At 46.6% G+C, this 8,455-nt stretch overlaps 1 pseudogene; it reads left to right on the top strand.

The window, feature by feature from the left end:
* Positions 1-7,274: 7,274 nt before the first annotated feature.
* Positions 7,275-7,454, top strand: LOC135898580 (U2 spliceosomal RNA; annotated as a pseudogene).
* Positions 7,455-8,455: the final 1,001 nt, after the last annotated feature.

Raw genomic sequence — 8,455 nt, 5'->3', positions numbered from 1 at the left:
CCGCGGCACGGATGTGCAGCGCGTTGTTGCGTCGCAGCTGGCGTGCGTGCGACACTCGGTGGCCACGTGCTCCGAACGGCTTTCTCGGCGCAGAGCGGGCTTTCGAACCTGGGCCGGCTCTTTTCTGATTGGGCAAGCCGCGGCTGCTGCTCGCGTTCTCCTGCACTGCACTAAATGCGGACACAGCGGCGGCTGTTGTTGCCGGCGGAGACGTACAGATCACGCCGAAGGCAGGCCGGGCCGCGCGTCGACCAGGGAAGAAGGGCTTCGAGGAGGCATTCGACTCTCCGACGGGGACGGAAGAACGCGCAGGCGCGAATGCGGAAAGAGAGAAGGAAATAAAGCGCGAGGCGGCCGCACGCAGTGTGCTCAAGACGCATGGCAGGCAGGTAACTCCCGGGTGCCAAAGAAAAGAGATATCTGTTAAAGATGTCTTTTCACGCGACGGGGACCATCCGCCGCGACTGCGGACCAGAAAAAAAAAAAAAGAAAGAACCGAGGAGGCAGCAGCACTGTCGGGGCATAAGGGACCCGAGTGCAGAGCCGCGGGACTCGAGCACAAAGGGACAAAGACGAGATGCTACAGGACGTGCCAATGGGCTCGGGGCTCTCAGCGGGGCGACACAAGTCGCCGCCACGGCTCGCACGAAGAAGCGTCCTCGCGGAAGGGCTCTCTCGCCGATGCTTTTCTCTGCGGGTGCGAAAACCATCCCACGACGAGGCCCCCTTTCACACGGCCCGCGGTTGTCCGGTGCGCGCTCCTGCGCGAAGTGGTCCGAGATAACGAGAAATACACAGCTGTCACAAGACTAGTCGATAGAGCAGTTTCCTTGCAGAGTCGGGGCCGGCGGAAGCGGGCTAGCCTACTGCGAGGACAGGGAGCATAGAACAAATGGCGGCAGAGGATGATGGTCCGGAGCGTCGAGCTCCGCTGGTGGGCACCGAAGCCGCTTGAGGAAATCGCGCTTCTGCGGGGTTGCCGTTTTGCGATCAGACACTCAAGACCGCGAGAAAATTTCACACGCGCTCTTCTACGTGGTGCTTTTCCGAGATCAACGTTGCCACTACGTGCACAACAAGCAGACCTTTTGCATTCCTCCTCGTGATTGAGCCATTTCTTCGACGTATTGCGGCACGTCGAGTGAGCCAGAAATTTTCTCGTACGCCACCATCAGTAAAGCTCACGAGACGCTTTACGGCAAATTACATTTTCCATTTTAGAAGTTCCACTTTCCAATTAACAATTTAAGTAGCAGTTGCACACTGTAGCAAAGTGTAACGTGAGTGCTCTCTGTTGTATTCTTGTACACGTTTTTCTTAAATCTTAATGTTCTGTATCGCGACACTCGCTGTGATTTCGGCACGTGTGTGATTTCCGTACTTCGTATACGCCTGTGTGCCGAATTGTTGCAGAAGCGTTTGTCACGCCATACGGCCTTTAGTTTCTGTTTTTCTTCCGTAAGCAAACATGAGAATAAATTCGATTATTCCGCACCATCACTAATTTAGCCAAAAGGATACCATCAACTTGTTGTTACTGAGGACAACGCTATGTTCTCTGTTTCACTGATGGGCCCATATATTGCTGGCAGATTTTAGCTTTAGCTCGTTTTCATCTGCCTTGTACTACGTGAATAGCTTACGCCTTCTGTTTCGCTCTTGTGTACCTCGTTGATGTTTGCTTATCCTCTAAGTCGTATATGTGCGCCGAATGTCTTAAGTAGTAAGCCTATGCCATACATCCCTGGAGCGCAACCAATACGACTTAGTTCGTTTCCTCGTTTGACGAAAAAGTTATTCGCTTTTCTCCCTCTCTCTCTCTCTCTCTCTCACCCTATATAACGAAAAGATGATCATCAAGACGATATATTCTTGAACTCAAAGAACATAATTGCGGTTCTAGTTTAGGACAACTTATGAGAACGTGTTCTACGTTATCCCATGAATATATGGTTCCACGTGCAACAAGGCATAGCTGAATGATGTATACGATACAAAGAGTTACCTGCATACGCCACCTCCAACCTCACACAATCAATCAGACTCATAGCCAGCATCAGCAGAGATGAAATTGCTAATTAATAACACCAATTTGCATAAGACTCAGCAGTGAGGTTTCAGCTCCGTGGCGCTGCGCTGTATACATATATAATGGCTTAGAACGGCGACGAGACTTGGACAGATGCGTGACTGTAGAGAAAGAGCGCACCATCGTAAGCAAAAACTTGAGAATTACGACCGCACAGTATATATATATATATATATATATATATATATATATATATATATATATATATATATATATATATATATATATATATATATATATATATATATATATATATATATACATATATATATCACGGTAGTGCAGGTAGTAATTGAAAGACACACTATACTCGTGGAAAGGGCACTCACGTATACATTCATGTCCAAGCTATGAAATAAAACAGCCTCTCCGCTGCACTCCTTCCAAACTGTTGCTCGTCATTGTACATGAAAAGCAGAGCGCGAGATTATGCGGGAGCATAGGAACCACTGATGCGCATACCAGACCGGTTTCCTGTCGTCGTTTACAGTAACACCTAGAGCCTTCGAATACACATGTTACCTCGCAGAGCACGTCAGTGCTTTCCTACGGGAAAGCGCAACGATCAGACGCTCGCCCCCCTTTCCCGCTACCCCCACCCTCACCCCTTATGACAATCTGGCGAGCTCGTTGACAAACCGTTTAGTTTGGGTGGCCGGCAGTGGACAGTGGGCCCGCGAATCACCACTTGGGATCCGATGGGTACTGGCAGAAATGGTTTGCACTGCTGCGACCCGTTTGCCAGCACAGCTTTCAAGTGAACGGTTAAAAAACGTTGTCACTCAACTCACCAGTTCTCTACAGTATAGCCAGAAGACGCCCTTGACCGGAATGCGTTTTGTCCAGGGTACGAGTCAAGACCGCCGAATTACAGGCAAGCAGCGAAGATGGCAAAGGCTCTCGCCACTGAACGCCATTGAAACGCTGTAGCCACACAAAGAACAAAAGCGGCCATTGCCACTGCTTTTCGTAGCATATTTAAATGACTTTTGCAACATCTGAGAGCATGAAAAAAAGAAGTAAACAAATGGTGGTATTTGTATTCTCCTGAAATATTAGCTCCAGTTAAGTGGTATCACTCAGAACAAGCACTGCCTCAAAAGACAGCACGGCTCTACTAACAATATCTCTGAAGGTATTTTACTTTAGAAATGTAGAAGATTTAGAAATATAGAAACATAGAAGAAATTTAGGAGGTGCAAAAGCGCAAACTTAGCTACACATGTATTATGAAAACGGGCCGTTTTTCAAGCGAAACCATCTTCGCATCTTCGTCGGCATGCGCTCTTACTTTCGCCGTTTTGTGAGAAGCTTCGCATCTATGACATTATGATCGCATTTCTAGCCCACATTTAAAGCACCCACTTCACGTCAATTAACTAGGTTTTCCTAATTATCTCCAATCATTCGAGCAAAGCTCTAAAATTAATTATTTTATTTAGTGAGCGCCACGGGGCGTTTACTACACAGTATGTATGTATGTATGTATGTATGTATGTATGTATGTATGTATGTATGTATGTATGTATGTATGTATGTATGTATGTATGTATGTATGTATGTATGTATGTATGTATGTATGTATGTATGTATGTATGTATGTATGTATGTATGTATGTATGTATGTATGTATGTATGTATGTATGTATGTATGTATGTATGTATGTATGTATGTATGTATGTATGTACTTTGTAAGTATTCATTGTTGAGTTGCTTAGTTCCTTTAAGCGCTTTTTCCCCCTCGCATCGCAGAGATACACCGACTTGATTTTTTTCTTCAGAATAAAGCAATTGTATTCTGTCTGCATACAATTGCTTTATTTTGCAACTTGTAAATTTTCACTGATTTTATAAACAACTAAGGATCCCGGTACAGTCGTCGAGTATGGGACTTCTGTCTCTATGTTATAACGCTACCTAGTAGTAGTTCTACCCCGAACTTTCTAATTATAGAAGCTACGGGTGCAACATTTAGTTAATTTTCCCCCCACTTCATGGTAAAATATCGCGAAGACCGTTCGGACGGAGCGGGGTGTCGTCGGCGCGCGCTTCCCCCGAACACCAGCACCGCACAAAGAGCGTGCCGCCCGGAAACATGTGCCTCGCCCGGATGCGCCCGCTTATCTTATCGCTGCCACTCGTGAAGACGAGCCGGTGACCGTAAATTTCGCCGGCGGCGGCCTTTGGTGATTGCAACGACCGGGTTCGCGCCACTGACAACCGCTTTTGTACGTGTGCGTACGAACCACCGAAGCAAGGGGCCAACATGGTCGCGAAGCCATGGGTTTGCGCAGGGGATCTATGGTCACGGTTGCCACGGCTGCTCCGTGGACGCACTGGAGCAGTCGGAGAGCGCCTGCATGGTACGCGTAGAATATTCACGAGCTGCAAAGTGGGTGATGAAGGTTATTACGTAGAAGGCGTCCCTTGAAATTCTAAGCTCTTACGCGCCATAACCACGATCTGATTATGAGTTAAAAACAAAGGTTACGGCGATAAACAGACGAGCACGAAGTGTGACACAAATGACATATACGGGCGCGACATATGACGTGCCCCATATACATATATGAGACATGTCATAGCGAGGGATTGCGGATTAATTTTGACCACCTGGGGCTCTTCGACGTGCACCCAACGCACTGTATACGGTTGTTCTGGCATTCCTCGCCCATTGAAGTGCAGCTGCCGCAGCCGGCATCAAACCCGCGACCTCGAGCTTAGCAGCGCCTCGCCATATCCACCATAAGAAGAAGAAGCCCGCGACTGCACGCAAAATTGCCGCGCGACTGGCCGCTTAAGGCACTTTGCGTGTATTTGCGGGCTTCTTTCACGCTCGAAAAAAAAAACAATTTTATGCAGCACGCATCGAGCAACAGAAAGCTGCATCGGGAGTTCTTCAAGTCGCTCTGCAATTTTCGCATTGACACCTTTAATCTAATTATAATATTTAAGAAGTTGGTTAATTAATTAAAACCAATTATATAATTAATCTGATGATCTCCAAGCGACGGAAAGCAATGTTACCTCGATTCTGTCCAGCTACCTGATATTTGCATATCTTTAAATCTTGGAGCATGATAGTTGGGACACACTGTATAAGGCTCTGTGAGAACTTGGAAGATTTATAAGTCATTCACATATGTCAAATGAACTCTACAGTTGGGATTTGACTTTTCCGTGCATTCGGCATGAGGAGTATATAGTTCGATTCCGGTGGAACAAGTCTGCGAAGGCTGTAACATTTTTCGTTGCGGGCGCATGTTGTGCTGGGTCATCTGCCTATATGGACTTCGCCTTCAATGATGCCTTCAATGATGGTCTCCACATTGACAACCACGCACTGCGCTGCGAGTTGCAGCATCACTTACACAACACAGATACCTTATGCTCTTACGTTGCGAATGTTTGAATGCCATTCTAAGGACTGGGAGGACTACGGGACCGATCACCGGCTGACCTGCCTTTGTGCGTTATTTATTTACAATAACGCTTGCTTTCTCCATCGCAGGGTCCCCATTTACACGTGCACATAAAAAGAATTCCAGTGTGGTAGCTATCACATTTACAACAAAAAGAATTACAGAAGCGGGCTTCTTCTAACAATGTCTGTTATTGTTGAGAAGCCAGCTGTAAAGGCGCCATCTAGATACGCGCATATACACTAGAAACTACGTAAATGCTAGCGTACGTATAAACTTTTTAGAATAAAATAGACATAATTAACTTCCTTAGTCACTGTCTACTTCCGTTGTTGATACCCAGATTAACAACGTCCACGGGCGAAGTTGTTTGAGCCCATAAAAGTAAGAATTGAACGTACATTCGATGATACTGTACACCACAGTGTAGGGCCAAATTTTCCGCATGGAACAGTGGCGCAGCAAGAATTCTTTTCGTAGGGGGAATGGGGTGGAGGGGTGGCACGCACTGGACTGGGGACGGGATTGGTAAGGGGGCAGGGAAGGGCGGGCTGGAGAGACCACATACTAACACAGAATCGTCCGGGGAAGGGGGGTGGGGAAGAGCCCGGTGTGCCACCCCCTGCTACGCCACTGGCGTGAAGTGTAAGAAAGCAACTTAAATGTCTACGCTGTTGAAACGCGTCATCAAAAGCTGATGCCAGTATTCTTGGGCTTGTTCTCTCAATTTTTGATACATGTTTTCGATGTTCCCTTTCAGATATAGTGTCACGCCCCACAGTGCTTTGCGTGCCATAATAACGACGTTACTGAAATCTTTTCTTTTTTGCAATTGGCAGATTTTTGTTAAGCTTTAACACTTAATAGCCCTTCTTGCACAATCTGAATTTCCCTTAGACTGCTTGATGGCGCCGCTATGCCGTGCGCGTGGTTGCACAGTCACATGGTATTTTTCAAATATCGCGGGCTTTCTCTATCAGCCGGAAATAATAAACACGGGATATGTACCTACTTAGAAACACCTCATTCCGACATACCTTATGCTTTTATACAACTGCCTAATTGAAATACTGACAATTAGAACAACAATAATAACATACATAATAACTTTGAATTATGTAACTGGATCTAAGGGCATAAAAAATTCAGTGCTATTCCACTCTGTGAAGGTAAATGACCAGCAAAGCTGTGTATGTCGTTCCCTTAATAGTTAACCGTCCATTGCCATGCGTCAAACTTCGTATGCATATAAATGGAAGGCGAGGCGCGACTAGTCGCTCCTCCACGATTTGAGCCTCGGAAGATGATGAGGCACCGGTGGGTATACATACCCACGTACTGTTGCAAGACGCGGAACAGCACCTTTTACTAAAGAATCCCGGCATGTAGAACAGACACGCACCTCACCGCACTCCGAGGACACAGACTGCTTCACCATAGTCAAGGCGATCGTGCGTTGGTCGACGTCCCGCAGTGCAGTAATTGTTGTGAGGGCACTCGAAAACAGCAAGCGATCACAAACAACGCAGGCCACACAAAATTAGTTCCCCACAAACTTCCTCTGAAACCTGGCCGTTGCTTCGGTGAAACGTTCCAAGTTTGCGGGATCGAGGCCACATGGACGGTTCGCATTTCTTTCGGCCTCGCGGGCCAGGCAGGCAGCACGCTTACGGGACCTCCACCACGGGAGAGCGGAAGGAAAGGAAATGATGTACGCAAGAGCTTGGAACGCCGACAAAGAGAGGGCGGTGCGAACGTAGACATGGCCGATGCGGGACAAAGTACAGTATATATTCTTATCAGCTTAATATCTGATACCGGTTGCATTCACACCGAAGATATTAAACTTATTTTTGCAACTTGGCGGAGCGCTTAAAGCCTGCTTCACCTCCACCGCGCGTCCGCCCGCTATATCACTGTCTTCGGGATCGGCCCACGTATGAGGAGAAATTCTCGCTCTACACAGCTCGATAGACGCACGGAATTTTTTCAAAAGCCTAGCTGCGTATACAGCTTCGCTGTAAAAATGACTGTCGGTATTTCATCATCATCATCGTCACCACCACCACCACCACCACCACCACCATCATCATCATCATCATCATCATCATCATCATCATCATCATCACCATCATCATCTTCTTCTTCTTCTTCTTCTTCTTCTTCTTCTTCTTCTTCTTCTTCTTCTTCTTTATGTCCACTGCAGGACGAAGGCCTGCGATCTCCAATCGCCCCTGTCCTGCGCCAACCGATTCCAACTAGCACCTGTAAATTTCCTAATTTCGTCGCACCACCTAGACCTCTGCCGTCCTCTACTGCGCTTCCCTTCTCTTGGTACCCGTTCTGTCACCCTAATGGTCCAACGATTGTCTAATTTACACATTACATGACCTGCCCAGCGCCATTTTTTTCTCTTGATGTCTATTAGAATATCGTCTGTACCCGTTTGCTCTCTCATACAAACCGCTGTATTTCTGTTCCTTAAAGTTATGCCTAGCATTCTTCGTTCCATCGCCCTTTGTGCGGTCCTCAACTTGTTCTCAAGTTTCTTTGTCAGTCTCTAAGTCTCTGCCGCATATGTCAGCACTGGTAAATGCATTGATTGTATACCTTCCTTTTCAATGAAAGCGGTAAGCTCCCAGTCAGGAGCTCACGATGTCTGCCGTATGCGATCCAACCCATTTTTATTCTTCTGTGAATTTCCTTCGCATGGTCAGGGTTCCTTGTGATTAGTTGACTCTGTGATTAGTCGGTGTTTCAACAGTGCTCTAAGCAACATGCACTTTGTCTTATTCCCGTAGAATTATCCGCGTTTCTTCTCTTTCTATCGTTTTTTTATTCTTTTTTTTATCTCGGTGCATGATAGCTAGGACATCTTCTATACGTAATATTTTTAGAAATTGTACCAACTAAGAAGTTTGTAAATACGAAAGAAGCAAGCAA

The sequence above is a fragment of the Dermacentor albipictus genome, chromosome 2 (assembly GCF_038994185.2).
Source record: "Dermacentor albipictus isolate Rhodes 1998 colony chromosome 2, USDA_Dalb.pri_finalv2, whole genome shotgun sequence".
Taxonomy (NCBI): Eukaryota; Metazoa; Arthropoda; class Arachnida; order Ixodida; family Ixodidae; genus Dermacentor; species Dermacentor albipictus.
Note: the sequence above shows the minus strand (reverse complement) of the source record. Positions and strands in the feature narration are given on the sequence as shown.